The sequence below is a fragment of the Camelus bactrianus genome, chromosome 9 (assembly GCF_048773025.1).
Source record: "Camelus bactrianus isolate YW-2024 breed Bactrian camel chromosome 9, ASM4877302v1, whole genome shotgun sequence".
Taxonomy (NCBI): Eukaryota; Metazoa; Chordata; class Mammalia; order Artiodactyla; family Camelidae; genus Camelus; species Camelus bactrianus.
This window is the reverse complement of record NC_133547.1, coordinates 3,955,140-3,974,909: the sequence shown is the minus strand read 5'-3', so window position 1 is coordinate 3,974,909 and position 19,770 is coordinate 3,955,140. Positions and strand designations below refer to the sequence as shown.

The 19,770-nt window shown below is 43.9% G+C and overlaps 2 long non-coding RNA genes across 2 annotated transcripts; both read right to left on the bottom strand.

Annotated features, from left to right (window-relative positions):
- Positions 1-152: 152 nt before the first annotated feature.
- LOC105074472 (uncharacterized) lies at positions 153-9,661 on the bottom strand. Its single transcript, XR_012508956.1, has 4 exons — positions 1,366-9,661; positions 1,078-1,124; positions 750-771; positions 153-291 (listed from the first exon to the last, which is right to left on the bottom strand). It is a non-coding gene; the product is annotated as an uncharacterized LOC105074472 (long non-coding RNA).
- An 8-nt stretch (positions 9,662-9,669) lies between these two features.
- LOC141573284 (uncharacterized) lies at positions 9,670-18,079 on the bottom strand. The gene is made up of 4 exons (XR_012508957.1): positions 17,954-18,079; positions 17,399-17,495; positions 14,407-14,497; positions 9,670-9,796 (listed from the first exon to the last, which is right to left on the bottom strand). It is a non-coding gene; the product is annotated as an uncharacterized LOC141573284 (long non-coding RNA).
- Between the last annotated feature and the right edge of the window lie 1,691 nt (positions 18,080-19,770).

Here is a 19,770-nt window from a genome sequence, read left to right as displayed (position 1 = left end):
ATCTTAATTCATGCTTATTTTCAAGAGGCTTAGTTCCTTCATCACTTTTACCATGTTGACACCTTCGATCAGTGGGATTTTCATTACGGGTCACAGGCACTCCTTTGTTACTTCTTTTGTCATCCCCCCACTGACACTCCAAGTCATACAACATATTTTCCAGGATTTCCCTAGAGTAAGAATGCTGGAATTCACGCCCTCCAAGTATTTTCAACATGACTGTTTGGAATACTTCTGTATCACTGTATATTTGTGGTTGAAATTTCCTGATCACATGTATATGAGAGATATCTGTAAGATATTAAAAAAAAATAGGTATCTTGTTTATCACAATTCATTAATAAAGGTTTCAGGCTGAATACATGATATTACACCAAAAGTAATACTTACACTGAGCAGTCACAAAGCTTCCCAATCATAATCTAAAATTCTCAGGGACACTAATGGAGTAGTGTTCTTTAATAAAAAAACAGCCACACGTAAATCTAATTAACTTAAGGACTGCCTAGTTTCAAGCTCCCTGTGACAAAAACATTCACACTGTGCTGGCTCATGTTAGCTCCCAGAGAAAGGGTATTTTTCCACCACACCCCAGAGCACATACCTTTTAAAAGTAAACACACTGCAGAGAAAGAATATTGTACTACGCATATGTTCTGCAGACTTATTGTGCATAAATATATGCTAAAGTACAAGCAATGTATCATAACAGTAAACAAGCCAAAACAAGCTTATCTAATATAACTTACCTAAATAACTGGCAGTTTGAAACTGCAAAGGAAATAAAGCATAGAGAAAATGAGGAATTTGTTAAAACAATTCTCAAGCTGTCTCTAAACATGTTAACAAAACTCTGTACCCATGAAGAATAGGCATTTAACAACATTAAGAAGTGATCCATATCAATTGTACTGCATACTATGTTGAAAGGCAATCATTTGTAAACCACAATTTAAAATTATTAAATAAAATATTCTCCAGTTACATAGCAGCCAATCAGGAGACCCATCACTACATGACCCTTACATTATCCATCTCACTGATTCCAAATGTGCGTAATACAAAGTGATCACTTACTAATAAATTGATTGACTAGGGTCAGGCACAACGTGGCTGAGAACAAACTGCAAAATAAAAACATACAAGATGCAGTGTAGACAATGGGATAGTTCAGATAAACATGAAAGCACGTTAATGTATCTTTTCCTACGAAAGGAACTTCTGAGTCTTTTCACTGTAGAACATACACTATTCTAAGCCACCTAACAACACCCGTGTGTTTTAAAAGGCTTGAGATCAATTAACCACGATTTTTCAAATAAGGGCACTAATCTCACAAGTTTCATGAATGTAACTCCAACTTACATGCAAGCAGTGAGGCAGCAGGACTGGAACCTGGACCTGCAGACTTAGACGGCATAGTCTCATGGCTGCCCACCCAGGCAGGACGGATTACGAGAAACTACAGCAAAAAGCAGGAGTCTAGGAAGAAAACTGCAAGAGAAGATCAAGGAGGGAGATGTGCAGCTCACATTACTCAGCCGTCCCTCCCCTCCTGGAGACGCTTTCTGAGTCATCACGGTGGACTGAAAGCTGTTCAGTGGACGACGAAGGGTGACTGACAGGGAAGGCAGCCTGCGAAGGTGGAGGGATGCGTGAGGGAGGGCTGCGGAAACCGGGGAACTCACGAGAATGACTTAAACACGGTAGGAAGTAGCGGTGTGTCCATCCGCACTGAGGTGTCACGTCAGGGAAGGCCAGGCATGGGACAGGGCCAGAGCGCAGCCCAGGGAGTGACGGGCCTGCGAAAGCACGGCCTGTGCTGCACCCCTGAGGGAACGTCCCTGCGTGAGAACCACTGAAATACTGAGAGCAAAGGACAAGAGGGGGGGAGGGCGGAGCTCAGTGGCAGAGCGTGTGCTCAGCATGCACAAGGTCCTGGGTTCAATGCCTAGGACCTCCAGTAAATAAACAAATAAACCTAATTACCTCCCTCCTTGCAGAAAAAAAGAAAAGAGGGGGTGGGTAGAGCTCAGTGGTAGAGCACGTGCTTAACACACACGAGGTCCTGGTACCTCCACTTAGATAAGCAAACCAACCAACCAACAAGCCTTTCAACATCTGAAAACCTTTCAATGTAAAAGAGCATCTTAACACAATGACACAGAAATATACGATCATCTAAAGTGAAGCAGAAAAAGTATTTGAGAAAAGTCAACAGCCTTGCTTGATAAAAATACTCAATAAACTAAGAATAGAAAGAAACTACCAACACAGTAAAGGACATATGTTAAAGTCCACAGCTAGTAACACTACACTCAATGGTAAAAGATGGAAAACTTTTCCTCTAAGATCAGAAACAGGACAAGGATACCTGCGTTCTCTATTTCTAAAAACATATTACTAGAGGTTCTAGTAAGAACAAATAGGCAGAAATAAAAATAAAAGATACCCAAATAGAAAAAAGAAGAACTTTTTCTGTTTACAACCAACATGATCTAAACTGTAGAGAAAACAGAAGATTCCACAAAAAAATCCTTGCTGGAAATTATGAATGAATTCAGAAAAATACAAGATGAAAATAAAATAATGGGTGTAACTTCATTTAAGCAGGGAAACATTTTTACACTGTTATCTAAATACATGGGCAAAAAATATTAGGAAAGACACCAATAAATGCGAATATATCCCAAGTTCACGGACTGGAAGACAATATTGTCAAGATGTCAATACCACCCAAAGTGATGAACAAGACTCAACACAATCCTTGGCAAAATCCCAATAGTTTTTTTTGAAGAAACAGGTAAGTCTGTCCTAAGCTTCACAGGTAATCTCAAAAGATTCTCAATAGCAAAAACAAGATTGAAAAGAAAAAAGCCAGAGGTCTCACAATTATTTCAAAATTATCACAACACTCAATCAGAGCAGTGCGGCACTGGCATACATAGAGACTAGTGCAACAGAACAGAGACGTCAGAAGTGAACTCGTGTCTATGTGGTCCAGCGACGTTCCGCAGGGTGTCAGGACCACTCAGAGGGGAAAGGCCAGCCTACTGAGCTGTGCTGAGAGGAGAAGGATCCTGAGCCCGCCTCCTCCCACAAACAGATCAAAACCACGTCCACACGTGTGACAATTCCTGCAGAACCACCACTGAAAGCTTACAGAAGATCTCACACAACCAGAGCTGCACGAAAGAGCACTACGTGACCGTGACCGGTTAGGACAAGGGGATGGGAACTACATGTCCACGAGGGAGCTGTGAAAGAGGAAACTCCTCCCCTGGCTGACAGGTCTGCCGGGACGGGGAGGGAGCTTTGGAGGCGTGAGGCGCCCACAGGAGCTGGCTGTGGCCAGGCAGGGGAGAGAGAGAGCAGAGCAGACGGGTCTTGAGACATCGCCGCACTTCCCAGCCCAATCGTGACTGGGAGTGGCAACCTGGCCTTCAGCAGAGAGACTCGATGAGAGGATGGGTTGGGCTGGGTGGAGACAGCCTGGAAGGTCCTGGAGTGTGATGGAGGGGCTTCAACTGGGGGTGTGCACAGGACAGAGCGAGGGACCACCATAGGAGCCCCATTATCAATGCACAAAGGAGGGGTGTGGGTGTGCTGACAGTAGCGCGTGGCTCCAGCTGTCGCGGGCTCTGGGCCACACGCATGAGAGGTGTTCAGAGTGTGCACGCATCACCAGAGGAGCCTGTGAGGACGGCACCAGCCGCAGTGGACTCTGTGGGCTCCCACATGCAAAGGTGGGGCCGAAATCTGAGCTGGTTACCAGCTCTGCTGCAGCGGAGGTGGGCCTGGGTGGGAGCAGCACCAGTGACCGTGGACTTTGCAGGCACACACTCCGGGTGGCGGGTGGCGTCACAAGAGTCACACATCCCATCGGACAGCTCCTGGGGAGAAACACGCAGGAGCTCCTTTCCCAGCAGGGGTGCTCCAGTCCCGCCTGCTTCACACCATGGTTGAGAACTGCATCTGGAGGCTCCTACTCCAACAACTGGGGGGCAGACCCTGCCCCCGACCGGGCTGTGACAATCACCGAGCAAGGAGGAGGCCCTGCCACACATCCAGTGCAGGCTCTGGTCACCGCGACACCAAACGCACCCCCCACCAAGAGGACGGCAGCCAGCGCACGCCGATGAAAGACGCGCAGGCACCCACACCCAAAGCAGCCCTCGCACCAGGAACGCTGGACTCGGTCCACTCGGGTGCTCGCACATAAAACAGCCCTTCAGGACCACAGCAGACAACTGCTGCTCCCAACTCCATACAGAGAGATGTAAGTAAAATGAAAAAGCAGAGGAACAACTCACAGTTGAAAGAATGAGATGAATTTTGAAACAACGAACAGACCTGTCCAGCCTATCAAACTCCAAGATCAAGAAGGAGGTTAAAAAAGCTGCTAAAGGAATTCAGACAGGCTATAGACAGAAACGCAGATCCCTGCAGCAAGGAATGAGATATAAAGAGGGGCCAATCAAAACCACACAGCTCACAGGTCCGTGCTTGTCTGGGGACAACAGAGTGCAGTGGCCAGGGCAGCGGCTGAGCTTGGAGCCGCAGGGCCGTGGAGGGGGCGGTGGGGCAGAGAGGAGCTCCACGGGGCGATGCTGCACCTGCCGGGCTCCAGGGCCGTGGGAACCACTGGCAGGGCTGGCCTCGAGGACGTGCTCGCATCTCTCACGTCACCTTCTGCTCTGAGATCTCATGACAAGGGGCTGGGCTCAGTGGTGGGGGGTATGGCAGTGGGAGCAGGGTTTACAAACACCCCCCTCTCCTTCCTAGTGGGCCGGCTGCTGCCTGGAAGGCTTCCAGCCGCCACGGAAAAGGCCATCGGCCAGGTGCACCCTCTCCACACCCAGGCTGCCAGTTTGAGGCAACTTCCCCGCAGTCACCTGCTGCACGCAAGTAAACAGTCTGTGATGTGGTTCCCTGGGCCTCTGATGTCTTAACATTTAGTTGAACCCCCCTGTGAACTGTCAAATTACTGCGTATTCCTCTGCCTAAAGCAGAAAGGACAGGGCCCTCGTCACACTTCCAGGCCTGTGTTTCGTCAGTATATGCAGCTGACGCGAGACTGTATACAGAAAACCCTGAAGACACCACACAGAAACTACTAGAGCTGATATGCTCAGCAAGGCAGCAGGACGCAAGGCTAGTGCAGACACCTGCTGCGTTTCTCTGCGCTAACAATGAAGCATCAGAAAGAGAAAGTTAAAAAAAATCCCTTTTAAAATCACGTTAAAAAACAACAAACAAAAAACAAAAAAAACTTAGGAATAAACTTGACTGAAGAGGTGAAAGACTTACACACTGAGAACTATGAAACCCTGACAGAGGAAACTGAAGATGATCCAAAGAAATGGAAAACTATTCCATGCTCTTGGGCGGGAAGGATTAATGTTGTTAAAAATGGACGTACTACCAAAGCAGTCTACAGATGTCATGCAGTCCCTAGCAAACTACCCATGACATTTTACCAACAACTAGAACAAATAATCCTAAAACTCACATAGAACCAAAAAAGACCCAGAATTACCCAGAAAGTAAGAATGAGGAAAAAGAATCAAAGTCAGAGGCATAGCCCTCCCAGACTTCAGACAATACTGCAAAGCTACAGCAATCACAACATAGCACTGGGACAAAAAGAGACTGGATCAACAGAACAGAACACAAAGCTCAGAAATAAACCCACACAAGTACAGTGAAGTAATCGTCAACAAAAGCGGCAAGGGTATACAACGCAGAAAAGACAGTGCCTCTGCCAAGTTGTGCTGGGAAAGCTGAACAGCTGCACGTGCATCAGTGGAGCTAGAACACTCCCTTACACGATACATAAAGCTGAACTCGAAGTGGCTTAAAGGCTTAAAGAAAGACAAGACACCAAAAATCTCCTATAAAGCAACACAGGCAAAACATTCTGACATAAATTGTAGCAGCATTTTCTCAGATCAGTCTCCCAAGGTAAATGAAACAGAAGCAAAAGTAAACAAATAGGACCTAATCAAACTTACAAGCTTTTGCACAGGAAAGGAAACCCATCAACAAAATAAAAAGGAAACATATGGACTGGAAGAAAATATGTGAAAATGATGCGACTGACAGGGCTTAATTTCCAAAATATACAAAAAGCTCAGAGCTCCGTATCAAGAAACAATCCAATCAACAAACAGGTAGAAACCCTAAGTAAACATTTCTCCAGAGAAGACATACCAACAGGCACATGAAAAGATGCTCAACATCAATAATTGTTAGAAAATGCAAATGAAAACTGCAATGAGGTATCACCTCACACCGGTCAGGATGGCCATCATTGAAAAGGCTACGAGTAATAAATGCTAGAGAGGGTGTGGAGAAAAAGGACCTGTCCTGTGCTGTTGGTGGGAATGCACATTGGTGCAGCCACTATGGAGGACACTATGAAGGTTCCTTAAAAAAATGAAAATAGGGTTACCCCATGATCCAGCAATCCCATTCTTACGTAACTAGAAAAGACAAAAATTCTAATTTGAAGAGATACATGCAACCCAATGCTCCCAGCACCACTATTTACAATAGCCAAGATGTGGAAGCAACCTGTGTCCACTGAGACATGAATGGATAAAAAAGAATGAAATGTTGCCATTTTCAGCAATGTGGACAGACCTATGGATTATTACACTAAGTAAAGTAAGTCAGACAGAGAAAGACAGATATATGATTAACATTTATATGTGAAATCTAAAAAAACGCAAATAAATGAATTTATTTACAAAACAGAAACAGACTCACTGACACAGAAAACAAACATGGTTGCCAAAGGGGAAAGGGGGAGGGATAAATTAGGAGCATGGGATTAGCAGATACACACTACTATATACAAAATAGACAACAAAGATTTACTGTACAGCACAGGGAACTATATTCAATGTCTTATAATAACCTATAATGAAAAAGAATATGAAAAAGAATATATATAGGATCACTTTGCTGTATACTTGAAACCAACACAATACTGTAAATCAAGTATAGTTCAATAACAATAAATGAATAAATAAGTAATTTATAGAGTGAATTTAAAAAAAGTTGTTGAGGAAATGAAATATCCACATGCAAAAAATGTAGCTGGAACATTACCTTACACTATATACAAAAATTAACTGAAAATGGATCAAAGACCTGAACATATTAAAGTCCTACAAGTAAACAAGGCAACAGCTTATTGACAATGAATTCAGCAATGACTTATCAGCTATAATAAAAAAAGCACAGGACATAAGGTAAAACCATAAATTGGACAACATCAAAATTCCAAACTCTTATGCATCAAAGCACACTCAGTCAAGTGAAGAAACACTCTATGGATGGGAGAAAATATTTGCAAATGATGTATCTGTAACAGGTAAATACTGAGAATATATACAGAACTCTAAAAGGGTCTGATCACGAACTCCACCATGGGAGGCCACTCCTCAATTCAATCTTCCCACATATTGAAATACAAAACAAGAACACTAAGAACAGCATCAGAAGTACAGACCTAACGATTAAATAAACAAAAATCAAGACCATATATAACGCACAGAAATGTATAAAATGAAAAATGAAAGCAGCAGTGCCTTAAACAAAAATTATCGCTTAATCACCAAAGGTACCACACCATTTTATAAGCTCTGTCATTAAGAAGCTTTAAGATTTGCTGCTGAGGTGGAATGAATAATGGAACACTCAGGAGACAAAAAAAATGTGGCACCAACAATTTAGTCAACAGCATCACAGATACAAGGACAAGAACTTGGACGATGCTGTTCCTAGGAGAAATTCCTACACCATGTACCGAGGCTCGTAAGAGATGGTCATTATTATGTCACCAACATTGTCACAGTGGCCTTAAGACATGCTGCTGTGACATTCCTCAAAACCAGGGGAAAAAAAAAAAAAACCGGAAAGACTCACCAGTCACAGCCTACCTTCCACCTCACACCTAGCACGTGCTCCCTACTCCATCGAGCAGCTCCAGCGGGTGACTCTGTGTGTGCCTAGGAAATACTGCGACATATGAGGGAAAGCATTCTGCATACAAATTTTCTGTCACCCAGCAAATCCACTCCAGACTCCACCAGAAGGTGTCCACCAAATAAAAGTGGACTGTTACAACAAAGAAACTGGATACAATTTCAGACTCCAGGAACGTGTATTTTAAAAGCAAGAATCAGAGGCAGATCAAGACAACTTAAAAGCACGTGAAATCAGGAAGCGTCTACACTCCCCAACGAGGAAGGGCACTCTAAGAGGGAAAACAATACAAGGCATGTGGGTCAGATGTCACAGGACCCTGACGTGGGACCACGTTCTCTACCCTCGGCTGCCAAGCTAAGAGCCTGAAAGATTCACTTGCTCCCCACGTAGGACTGGGCATGAAACGGACGGTCCCTCTGTCCACTGTCCACACAGTTGTCCTAAGCAACAATCACAGTAGGTCCAACCCACTGTGCTCTGACACACATCACTGGAGTGTGTGGGAAAAGTGGAACAGAAGAAATAGGCTGAGTGGTTAAATAAGCAGCCAAGGTCTGAGGCAACAGATAGAATTAAAGACCAGTCAGTGTTTCCCCATCTGCTGATTAGGTCTTCTCAGAACATCAAATGCGGATGGAACTGGCATTGGGTTCAGAGGCTGAACTCAGGAGGCATCAGCTCTGAGCTGTATGCGCTAAGAATTGAGCGCCCGATGGAATCAAGTCCCGAAGGAGCAATGAGGAGGCGAGAGACCCCTTTAAACCAGCCCTCCTCACGCTTCTCAAAGTCAAGCAAGAACGAGTTCGCACAAGTCAGATGACAAAGTGCATCAGATCATGATCAAGACTTCGCCTCCACTGGAGCTGCAGCACCCCCGGAAGGCAAGTGAATACATTTCACATATTGAAGGACAGACAGAGTGATAAGTTGGAGAGAAGAAAGATTTCCTCCTAGAGTCTGTAAGGAATAAACTTGTTTCCCCCTAGAACTCTCCCACAATGGGAGAGTTTCCCAAACACTACTAATGCTGCGGCTCCCTCTCTGCCCTTCTGAGATCTGACTTGTGTTCACATGTTTTACATACTCCCAGCCACTTGGTTTTTTGGTATTTTCATGTTACTCTTCACAGTCCAGGGCTCATTCTCTTGCTTCAAAATGGGGTTACTATTCAGATCAGAAACAGAGATTCCTGCTTATTAGAAGTAAGAAATGTGAAGTGCTGTGGCTCTTACAGAATCCCAGCTCTTTGTTCAGCTGTGGAAGTGAGGACATCACAGATGGGTCTAGAAAAACACCTGACAGCTTCATCCATGCTGCTCCCTTCTGAACGCACAGAGAACAGTATAATATGCAGGCATCCAGCTCTCTCCCTAGAACTAGTGAAAAAAAAGCACAGGAGTGGAAAACAGGACATTGGGTGTTTTAGAAGTTTCCCATTGGGCTTTATAAATACTTAAGCTCTGGAACAATCCCTGACGTAATGTGAAATGGGCAGATCACCTGAAGAAAAGTGAAGTTTAAACCCCTGACACCGCATCATGAAGCTTTTCACGTCTGAGTCAACAGGCGTTTCCATTCAGTCAAGCAAAACAGAGGCTCCCAGGAGGCACTCGGGGAAAATGCAAAGACACCCAAGGGCAGATTCCAACTTCTAAAGGGGAGTTCCCTCACCCAGGGAGAGCAGGCTCCTGCAGGTCTCCAACATCACGTCCCTGTACAAGGCCCTCTGAGCAGCGTCCAGGCACTCCCACTCCTCCTGCGAGAACTCGATGGCCACGTCCTTGAAGGTCAACTGTCCCTGAAATGAAAACACAATTCACTAAAGGGTCATGAATAGGTTTTTTATTTGCACACAATGTGAAGAAGAGGAGAGAGGTGTCACAATCAATTCAGTTGAAATACGTGTATGACAGAGCCATGTGAAGGCACTGGAGCAAATTCTGCACCTCTCATTTCTTCTGTTTTCATAGGAGTATGATGCCCTCCAATCAGTGTGGAGTTTTCATGTTTGTCAACAATACACGAACTACATACAAATAAAATTGAACACCTGGTTGTCTACACAGATACTATATTCTACACAATGACATATTCAATATCTAGATAAACTACATTGTGTGTGGTGTTTTAGAGGTGATGAAGTCCAGAGCAGATTTGAAGAAAGGTCAGAATCTTAAATTATGGTTAGTAACAACAGTAACGACTAAGGGTATCTGAACACTTCCTCTGTGATACGCATTAGTCTAAGAGCTTTAGAGGCATCGCCTTGTCATCAACATGACAGCTCACCAGACACAGGTGTGCATGTTCCCGTTGCACAGAGGGGAAAACTGCGTCAGAGATGCTCAGAGAAACTCAGCTCAGGTCAACAGATGAGCAGTGACCCAGCAAGCACCTGAACTCAGGTGGCCGAGACCTGGCACTGAAGCTGAAAGCGTGTCAGAGGACTAGAACTGTTAAAATTCACAAATCTAACGACATGGACAGGCTAAATGCAAAAGGATGGGAAAAGATAGTCCATCTTAAAGAGAGCAGACGTGGGTATATAAAATCAGACAAATAAATTCAAAACAAAAACTGATACAAGGGACAAGGGGCAGGTGACATTATATAACTAAAAGAAGATACAACAATTATATATACACACACTCATCGAACATCAGAGATCCTCAAAATATGAGGCAAAAATTAACAGAAATGAAGAGAAAAACAGACTGCAATACAGTAATATGACATTAGAAGACCCCAGTTTCATTTATGGATAGAATCACATAGAAGATCAATAAGGAAACAGAGAACTTCAGTAACACTACAGGCTGACTGGGTGTAACAGACACGTACACAGCACAGCACCCGGCAACAGCAGGAAGGTCAGTCCCCCAGCCACCCGTGGACCACTCTCCATGACGGACTACATGCTGGGCCACAAAAAAATCTGAACAAACTTAAGAAGATTAAGAAGTAAAAGTACCTTCTCTAATCATAACGAAATGAAAATAGAAATAAACAGCAGAAGGAAAAAATCCAAAATGTGAAAAAATTAACTCATTCCTGAAAAACCAATGCATCAAAGAAGAAATCACAAGGGAATTTTTCAAATATCTGGAGGAAAATAAAAATACAACATATCAAAACTTACAAGACACAGTGAAAGCTGTGCTAAAAGGGAAGTCTACACTGAAAAATGCTTATAATCAAATAAAGATCTCAAATCAGAAATCTATTTTTCCACCTAAAGGTAATAGAAAAAACAACAAAGTAAACCCAAATTTAGCAGAAGAGGTAAATAAGAAAAATTAGACCACAGATAAATGGAATAGAAAACAGAAATATATACATGCAAATTAACAAACCAAGAGTTGATGTTTTGAAAAAATTAAATTTACAAACTCTTAGCTAAAGTAAAAAACAAAGAAGATTCAAATAACCAATAACATAAAAGAGGAGAGACTGCAACTGCTGTCACAGAATATTTTTTAAAGAATTCTAAGGGAGTACAATATAAAATAATAGGCCAAAAAATTATACAGTCAGGGAAATTCTTAGAAACATGTAACCTGCTAAGCATTAATCACTAAGAAATAAAAAAAAAAAATCTAAACAGAATTATAACTCAAGAGATTCAAGCAGTAATCAAAAACTTCAAACAAAGAAAACCTAGGACCAGATGGCATCACTCCTGGAAATCTACCAAATATTTACAGAAGAATTACCTCTAATCCTGATAAAAATCTTCTGAAGAGTTGAAGAGGGAACACTGGCAAACTTATTCTATGGAGCTGGCATGACTGTGATACCAGACCCAGAGAAAGATACAAGGAAGGAGAACTAAGAACCAACATCCCTGATGAACACTGATGCACACATCATGAACACAAACTAGCACACTAAAGTCACAGCAAAGTAAAACAATTTTACCTCATGACCAGGTGGAATTTATTCCTGTAAGGCAAGCATTAATCAATATACAAAAATCAATTAACGTAATACACCACACTGACAGAATAAAGAGAAAAACAACACAGTCACCTCAACTGATTCAGAAAAAAAGCACTTGACAAAATTCAACAACATTTCAAGATAAAAACACTCAACAAACTAAGAACAGTAAACTATCTCAACATGAAAAATGACATACAGGAAAGAACACAGTTAACATCATACTCACTGGCGAAAAAGTGAAAGTCTTCCCTCTCAGATAAGGAGGCAAGGATGCATACTCTGTTCAACAAAGTACTGAAAATGCACTACTGTTCAACAGAGTTCTGAAAATCTTAGCCAAAGTAACTAGACAAGAAAAAAAAAAAAAGCCAAGAGTTATTCAGACTGAAAAAAGGAAAATTACCCTTTTTACATAAAAACTGTAAAAGATTCCACAAGAAAACTGCTACACCAGATAACAGTTTTAGAAAAGTTGCAGGACACAAAATCAACATGCAAAAATCAGTTGCATTTCTATACACAATGTCAGATGAAAACTAGGAAACAATCTCTTTTCTACAGCATCAAAAAGAATTAAATACTTCAGAATAAATCAGCCAAGGAGGTGAAAGACCTGTACGCTGAGAACTACAACTGCTGCTAAAAGAAATGTAAGATGATACAAATAAACAGAGAGACATCCTATGCTCGTGGGCTGGAAAACTTGCAACGTCTGGAAAACGCTAAGTGTTCTACAGAGTCAATGGAATCCTTATCAAAATTCCAATAGCAATTTTTGCAGAAATTGAAAAACACCATGCTAAAATTCATAGGGAATCACAAGGGACCCCAAAAAGTCAAAATACTCTTAAAAAAGAAGAAAGATGGAGGCCACCCTTTTTCAGATTCAAAACATATTACAAACACACTAATTGAGATGGTGTGGTACTGGCATAAACACAGAGACATAAACCAATTAGAAAACTCAGAAATAATCCTTGGAATACATGGAAAATGCACTGACAAGGGTACTGAGTCTACACCACGGGGAAAGGATAGTCTCAGTAACAAATGGTGCTGGGAAACTGGACACCCACGAGCAACAGGATGAAGCCAGAATCTCACTTGCCTCAAACAGAGAAACTTCTGCGTTTCAAAGGGTACAGTCAACACAGTGAAAAGGCAACCTCCAAGGAATGAGAGTGATGAAAATGAATTAAGGAACCTCCAAGTAGATTTCTCAAAAGACTAGGAATTGACTTACCGTATGACCCAGGAATCCTGCTCCTGGGCATATATCCAGAAGGGACCCTACTTCAAAATGACACCTGCACCCCAATGTTCATAGCAGCACTATTTACAATAGCCAAGACATGGAAACAGCCTAAATGTCCATCAACAGATGACTAGATAAAGAAGATGTGGTATATTTATACAATGGAATACTCTTCAGCCATAAAAACTGACAACAAAATGCCATTTGCGGCAACATGGATGTTTCTGGAGAATGTCATTCTAAGTGAGGTAAACCAGAAAGAGAAAGAAAAATACCACATGAGATTGCTCATATGTGGAATCTAAAAACAAAACAAAACAAAACAAAACAAAACAAAACAAAAAACAAACAAACATAAATACAAAATAAAAAACAGACTCATAGACTTAGAATACAAACTTGTGGTTGCCAAGGGGGCAGGGGGTGGGAAGGGACAAACTGGGATTTCAAAATATAGAACAGATAAACAAGATTATACTGTACAGCACAGGGAAATATATACAAGATCTTGTGGAAGTTCACAGCAAAAAAAAAAGTGACAATGAATATATGTATGTTCATACATAACCGAAAAACTGTGCTCTACACTGGAATTTGACACAACATTGTAAAATGGCTATAACACAATAAAACCAAAAAACAGTTAAAAAAAAAAAAAAAAAGAATCTCCAAGCATCAGATATTTAGGTTGATTTTTCATGGTTTAAAATGGATGATGCAATCTATTCCATTCCCAAAATCATTAACATTTTGAAGTCAATGACTCACTTCATTTAGCTTCAATTACATTAGAAAAAGTCACAAGAAATTCCCTCTATTGATCTGTTATCCAGATTTGACCAGGTATTATGCACATTACTACCTGACTTTCCTGTGCGGCTTCTTTCTCTGGTTTACAGAGAGCACACAGCGCACCCAGATGGGCCCCTAAACTCTCCCTGCTGCCCCACAGCACTGACTCCGCGTCTCTAACCCACGGGGGTGAAGCCCGCCCAGGACGCCGCCTGGGGAGCCGCTTCACAAGACCCAGGTCCCGGGGTCCCGGGGGTGGAGTCTGAGTGGGGAGGACAGGCGCTGAGGGAGGGCCCTGGGTGACTGTGGATGTACAGGTGTCAGGCAGGACGCTGCAGAGTCAGACAGGATTAGCGAGTCCAAGGAAAAGGGCATTTCAGGAAGGACAGACTGAGAATCCAGTGAGAGTATGACTTTACCTGAGAAGGGGCCATTCTCGAGTCCTTTTCTGTCCTCTTCCTCCTCTCCTGGGCTTCCTCCTCAGGGAACATGAGTCTTTAGAAGTCAATCCTGAAAAGTGGAAAGATGTCCTTTAATGCTGAGAATCAACACACCCCTCCCTGTGCCACAACCACACACACAGGGGAGACCTCACCACGTGGAACACAGTCCTCTCTGCTGCCCACTGTCACTTAAGGGACTCAGGACAGGAAACTCCACACACAGACCAACAAGGGAGTTTCCCCACACTGTCCTCAGATCACCCTTCCCTCCTGGTGAGCCTGTCACCTACATGGCAGCAGTGGGCGCCTCAGCTGGACCCAACAGCCCTCTTCAGGTCACAGACCAGGCCCTGACCCATCCCCACGCAGAGCAGAGCCCCCTCCCCCTCAGCCCAGATCCCAGCCCTCAGGATGGGAGGACTCAAGAGTCAGGATGCTCAGTGAGGGAATCAGACGCCCCAGGTGATTGGACCCTACACAGACTATATGAAAGGGAATCTGTGGTCAGGGGTACAAAACATATATATGCAGAATGCCTCATCGCTGTTATAGGAAGCCTGGGTTAACTGCTACTCACAAGGAAAGCCTAGCTCATTTTCTTTTTCTTTTCCAGCTTAATCTAGGTATAACTGATAAGTAAAAATGGTGCACATAAAAACTATACGATGTGATTATTTGACAGACGTATACACTGTGAAATAATTATCACAATCAAGTAATCTACACTTTCATGAACTCATAGATACCATTTTGCCTCTGAGTGGTAAGAACACAAGTGTTACTCCCTCAGCAAATTTCAACTATATAGAAACGTGGTCTGAATAACTAGTCAGCATCATGTAGGTTAGACCCCCCCAGAACTTACCCATTTTATTCATTTTATATGTACAAGTTTGCAACTTTTGACCAACATCTCCCCATTTTTCCCACCACCCAGCTCCTGATAACAAGCATTCTACTCTGTTTCCGTAAGTCTGACGTTTCTAGTTTCCACATTTATCTGTCTTTCTCTGTGACACTTAATTCACTCAGCAGGTTCTCTACATTCATTCATTTTGTCATAAATGGCAAAACTTTCATTTTTATGGCTGAATAATATTTCATTGTGTCACACAAACACACACCCCGCTGTCCTTACCCATTCTGCTGTTGACAGACATTCTGGTCCTTTCTACATCCTGGCTGTTGTGAATAATGCAGTAATGCTCACTGGGGTGCAGGTATTTCCCTCAAAACATCGGTTTCGTTTCCACTGGGTATCTAGCCAGGGTGGTTTCGACAGACTATGTGCCTGTTCTTTTCCTAATTTATTGAGGAAACTCCATACTGTTTTCCACAACAGCTGTACCACTTACATTGCCACCAACAGTGCACAAGTGCTCCCTGTTCTCTGCATTGTGTGTGTGTGCGAGCGCGCACCTGCGTGTTGGGAGACAGGGAAAGGAGAGTGGAGTGACCAGCACCGGCCTGGCAACAGGACAGTCTCATACACCTTCCCGAGTATGAGCCTCTGTACTGCAGATCGCCGTGGTGTTGCCGGACCTCTCATTCTTGGAACCATCTTTCCTGACATCACAGGACTTGATGTCTCCTGTCAAGTTGTGTCCAGAGACCCCAGCTTAGCAAGACTTCCCTAATGAAAACCTCCTGCTATTTGAAACTTTGGTAAGAACAAGAACTAAGATTTGGGACAAATTTTGGCGTTTGAAAACAGAACAGGAAAGCTCCCAGGATGAGGCTGGAGGCACTGGCAGGGTGATGACACCGGGCACAGAAGTCACAGTGAGGAGTCTGCATTTTGAGACTATACCATATTTAGAAGAGGATGACACAAGTTGATTACAGAAGACCACCAAAGCTTATTCCATAAGCTAATAATTATCTACAGGAAAGTAGAAATTGTATGTACTAAGATTTATCCCAAGCTATGGGAAGAATTACATGTAAAGAAGTAAGAAAGGAAAAGTAAATAGATTAAAAAAAAAAAAACCACACAGAACACTGTCAATGTTCCTTTAAAAGGTACCATGTGGTGAGAGTCAGTCATTTCCTGCCCCGGTTCCCCTCCCCCATGTCAGGAAAAGGGAAAGGGGCGACCCACAGCTGACTGAACCAAGGCACCGCCCCCAGCTGAACAGGGTTTGCAGATGGAAGTTAACTTCTCACACAAATAATTACAAAATGCAAAGTCCTATAGACAGGAGGTTTGCGATTCTGATCCTCATCTGTATAACTTAAATTTTAAACTTACTAGATTCTAAAGCCACAAATCATAGATCACAACCTAATCATCCACATCCCAACAGCTCACCACTCACCTGCCTCCAGTTCCCCCGTCTCTACCTGCACTACCACGTGTTTCCACTTCATTCTGCTTATCTCGTTTCTTTTTCGCTTGTTTTTGTTCCCCTCCACTCTCCTGCTGTGTCTGCCCTCCCCTCTGTCTTCCCTCACTCCTGTGCTGCCCCACTCTGCAACCTGTGCCCCTCATGATGCTTTTTCTCCCCAACCTGACTGCCCTAAAGCTGCACGTATTTCTGCTTCTTCCCCCACCTCTGCTCCCTCTCTAGCCTCCGAGAGTTACACCCCTTCTATCCTGTTACCCTCCCTTCCTCCCCACTCTCTGGCACCCCCAGGTGCCTGTATTTCCATCCTGTTCTCTCTCTTCCTGTCACTAGCTTCCCTCTTTCTCTCCCAGCACCATGTTGCTTTGAAAGCCAAGGTTCCACCTCTTCGGTCCTCTCCTGGACTGTGCGAAGTGCCTCACCAATGTCTCCTCCTCCCCCTCCCGCTGACCCAGGGCCCCGCTCCCTACGTTGCTCTCCAACCCCTGGAGACTCGGCTTTTTAATTTACTTCTCTATTTTAACCACCTGCTACATTCAAGCCTTAATCACTTTGATTTTACTGTCTCTTTACAAGGGCCTCAGCCATTCTCTACGTCTCCATTAGTCCTCCCTGATTCTTACCTCAGTTTTTCTGTTTCTCTCAGTCGCTCAGAGTCTGCTTCTCCTGATCCTCCTCGCCCACGTATTTACAGGGATGCCGACTGAACAAGATGCCTGCCTACTGGAAAATATCGTTTTCCAGCGGGGTGGAATTTGGGACGTAACAATACTGCGGGGTCACACGGCTGACCCCGGTCACCTCCCCCAACGCGGGGTGGGGGAAGGGCTGACTACAAAGGGGGAGGCCCGAGGAGCAGGACCGCCCTGAGGACGCGGGACAGAGGGGCTGGGAGGCAGGGGGTCTCAGGAGAGGGCCGGGCTCCCCAGAATCCCGGGAGAGGACGCGGCCTCACGGGAGAGGGGGGGCAGGCGCTGCCCTCCAGGGGCCGCGGGCGAGGCTGGGGGCGCGAGTCCACCTCTTGGAAGAGGACGTTACATGGGGGAGGGGGAGGAGAAGTAAACGGTTTTACGGAGGAAAATATCTCGAAAATTGGTTTCTACGTGGACCGAAGGCTGAAAAGCCAAGGGCAGGGACCAGCCTCAGCGGTTTCAGACGCGAAGGAAAAGATACCGGACCTGGAGCGGCGACGTCGGGACTTAGGCGGCCAGAGGGCCGGGTGCTGGGGCTTTAGGTCCCTAGTGACTCCCACCCCCTGAGGATGGAGGAAGGGTGACCGCGCAGCATAGACTTACACCAGAAAAGAGAAACTTACTCTCTGCCACGCAATCTTCCCTTGGCGTCCCTCACTTCCGGTTCCGTAAGAAACTGGGGGCGCGCAGAGCTAGAGGCTGGACTTCCGGAGGCGGGGTCTGGGCGGGGCGCCAGCGGCGGGGGCGGGGCGAGGAGCGAGCGCAGGTCCGCGCAGTGAGGGAGAGGAACGCACGGTGCTTCCCCGTTCCTTGTAATTTTGAGGTAAAAGTTTACAGTTGTGGGGGTCAGTTATGTCGGAAACTAGGATGTTACCTGCTAACAAGTTGAAACGGTTTCAACAAAAAGCTGTTTTTGCCAGCAGGTGGCCCGCTTGTCCCGCTCGTGAGGCTCAAGCAATTCAGTGATTGGGAGCCTGCGTCTGCATGTGGTCGCTGTGGGGCAGTGGTGGATCCGGTAACATTTACTAAAATTAGAATTAATTTAAGCAGTTTAAGGAAAGGAGTGCTGGACTGTCTGTATTACAAACCAGAATGAGAAATACAAAACTCTCCCGGGGTAGAATGGGTTGCTTAATACTAAAACCCAATGAACAGCGTTCGTTTCTATTGTTTATTCACCCAGGACGCAAAATTCAACACTGTGCTCAATTCAAGACTTTCATGGGGACAAGACCTTGATATGCAGCGTGGAGAGCTAAGATGTGACAATTTAGGTCCCTTATCCTTGCTTAAAAAAAAAAAAAAAGCAAACATTTTTAATTAACTGTGTAAGTATGTCAACAAAAAAAATTTATAACCAATAGTCAATCTAAGAAAGGAATGGAATATTTTTTTAAGGCCAACCTGAGGATCATAACCCAAGAGACAGTCCCTCAGAAAGCTCTGAGGGTTGTTGGGAAGAGATAAATGTGGTGGCAATTATATGTGATTTTGGCAAACGGGTACACTGCAATTCAGGCACACATTGTGGTAGAAGCTTACTGCTATTGTTGAAGAATAGAAATTTTAGTTCATGGTTTTAGTGCTTTTGGAATATAGGAAGATGAAAGAAACTGGGTTCATAATATTTTCTCCTAAAAATATGTGTGGGCCAGTCCTTCCCGTTTTCCCAGAGCGCAAAGTGCCTCATCCCAATCTGTCTGGATTCCTTCCAGGGTGTCCTGTAGGTCAGTGAATACAGTGGCTAATGGCTTGATTCTTGTAACGACTGGATGGTGGGCAACATTTTTTCTTTTATAATCCATTCCCTTTTGGTCTTTATTTTGGTCAAGGTTTGGGAGGTATTTCATGACCAATTTGTCCCACAGCGCTAGGAATGCTCATTCCTGAGTCAGGAGAGGATTTCATTGATTGGCCACTTAATGTGTTATAAGAGGACTAGGCCCTAATAACAGCAGACAAAAGCCTCTGGACCACCCATCTCATTAGGCTGCTTTGTCAAGGTTCCCTCTTGTTGCTTCTTCTCATATCTAGAGTTACACTCTCACAATCATTGATCTTATAGGACCATATTTGGTCAAATGTTTCAAGTTGCATTAGTCATCATTATTTTTATTGGAGACTGAGTCATACAGTTGGTAATGCAAAAAACTGTAATCTTGTAAAATAGGCAGAATGCAAGTAGAATAGCTGTTATCATTAATATGCTCACAAGGAAGTATTTAAGCTAAGAACTTCTATAAGGTATGGCCCATTATCTCCCAACGTTGTCTGACCAGTCTGTTCTGCACCAATCACTATGT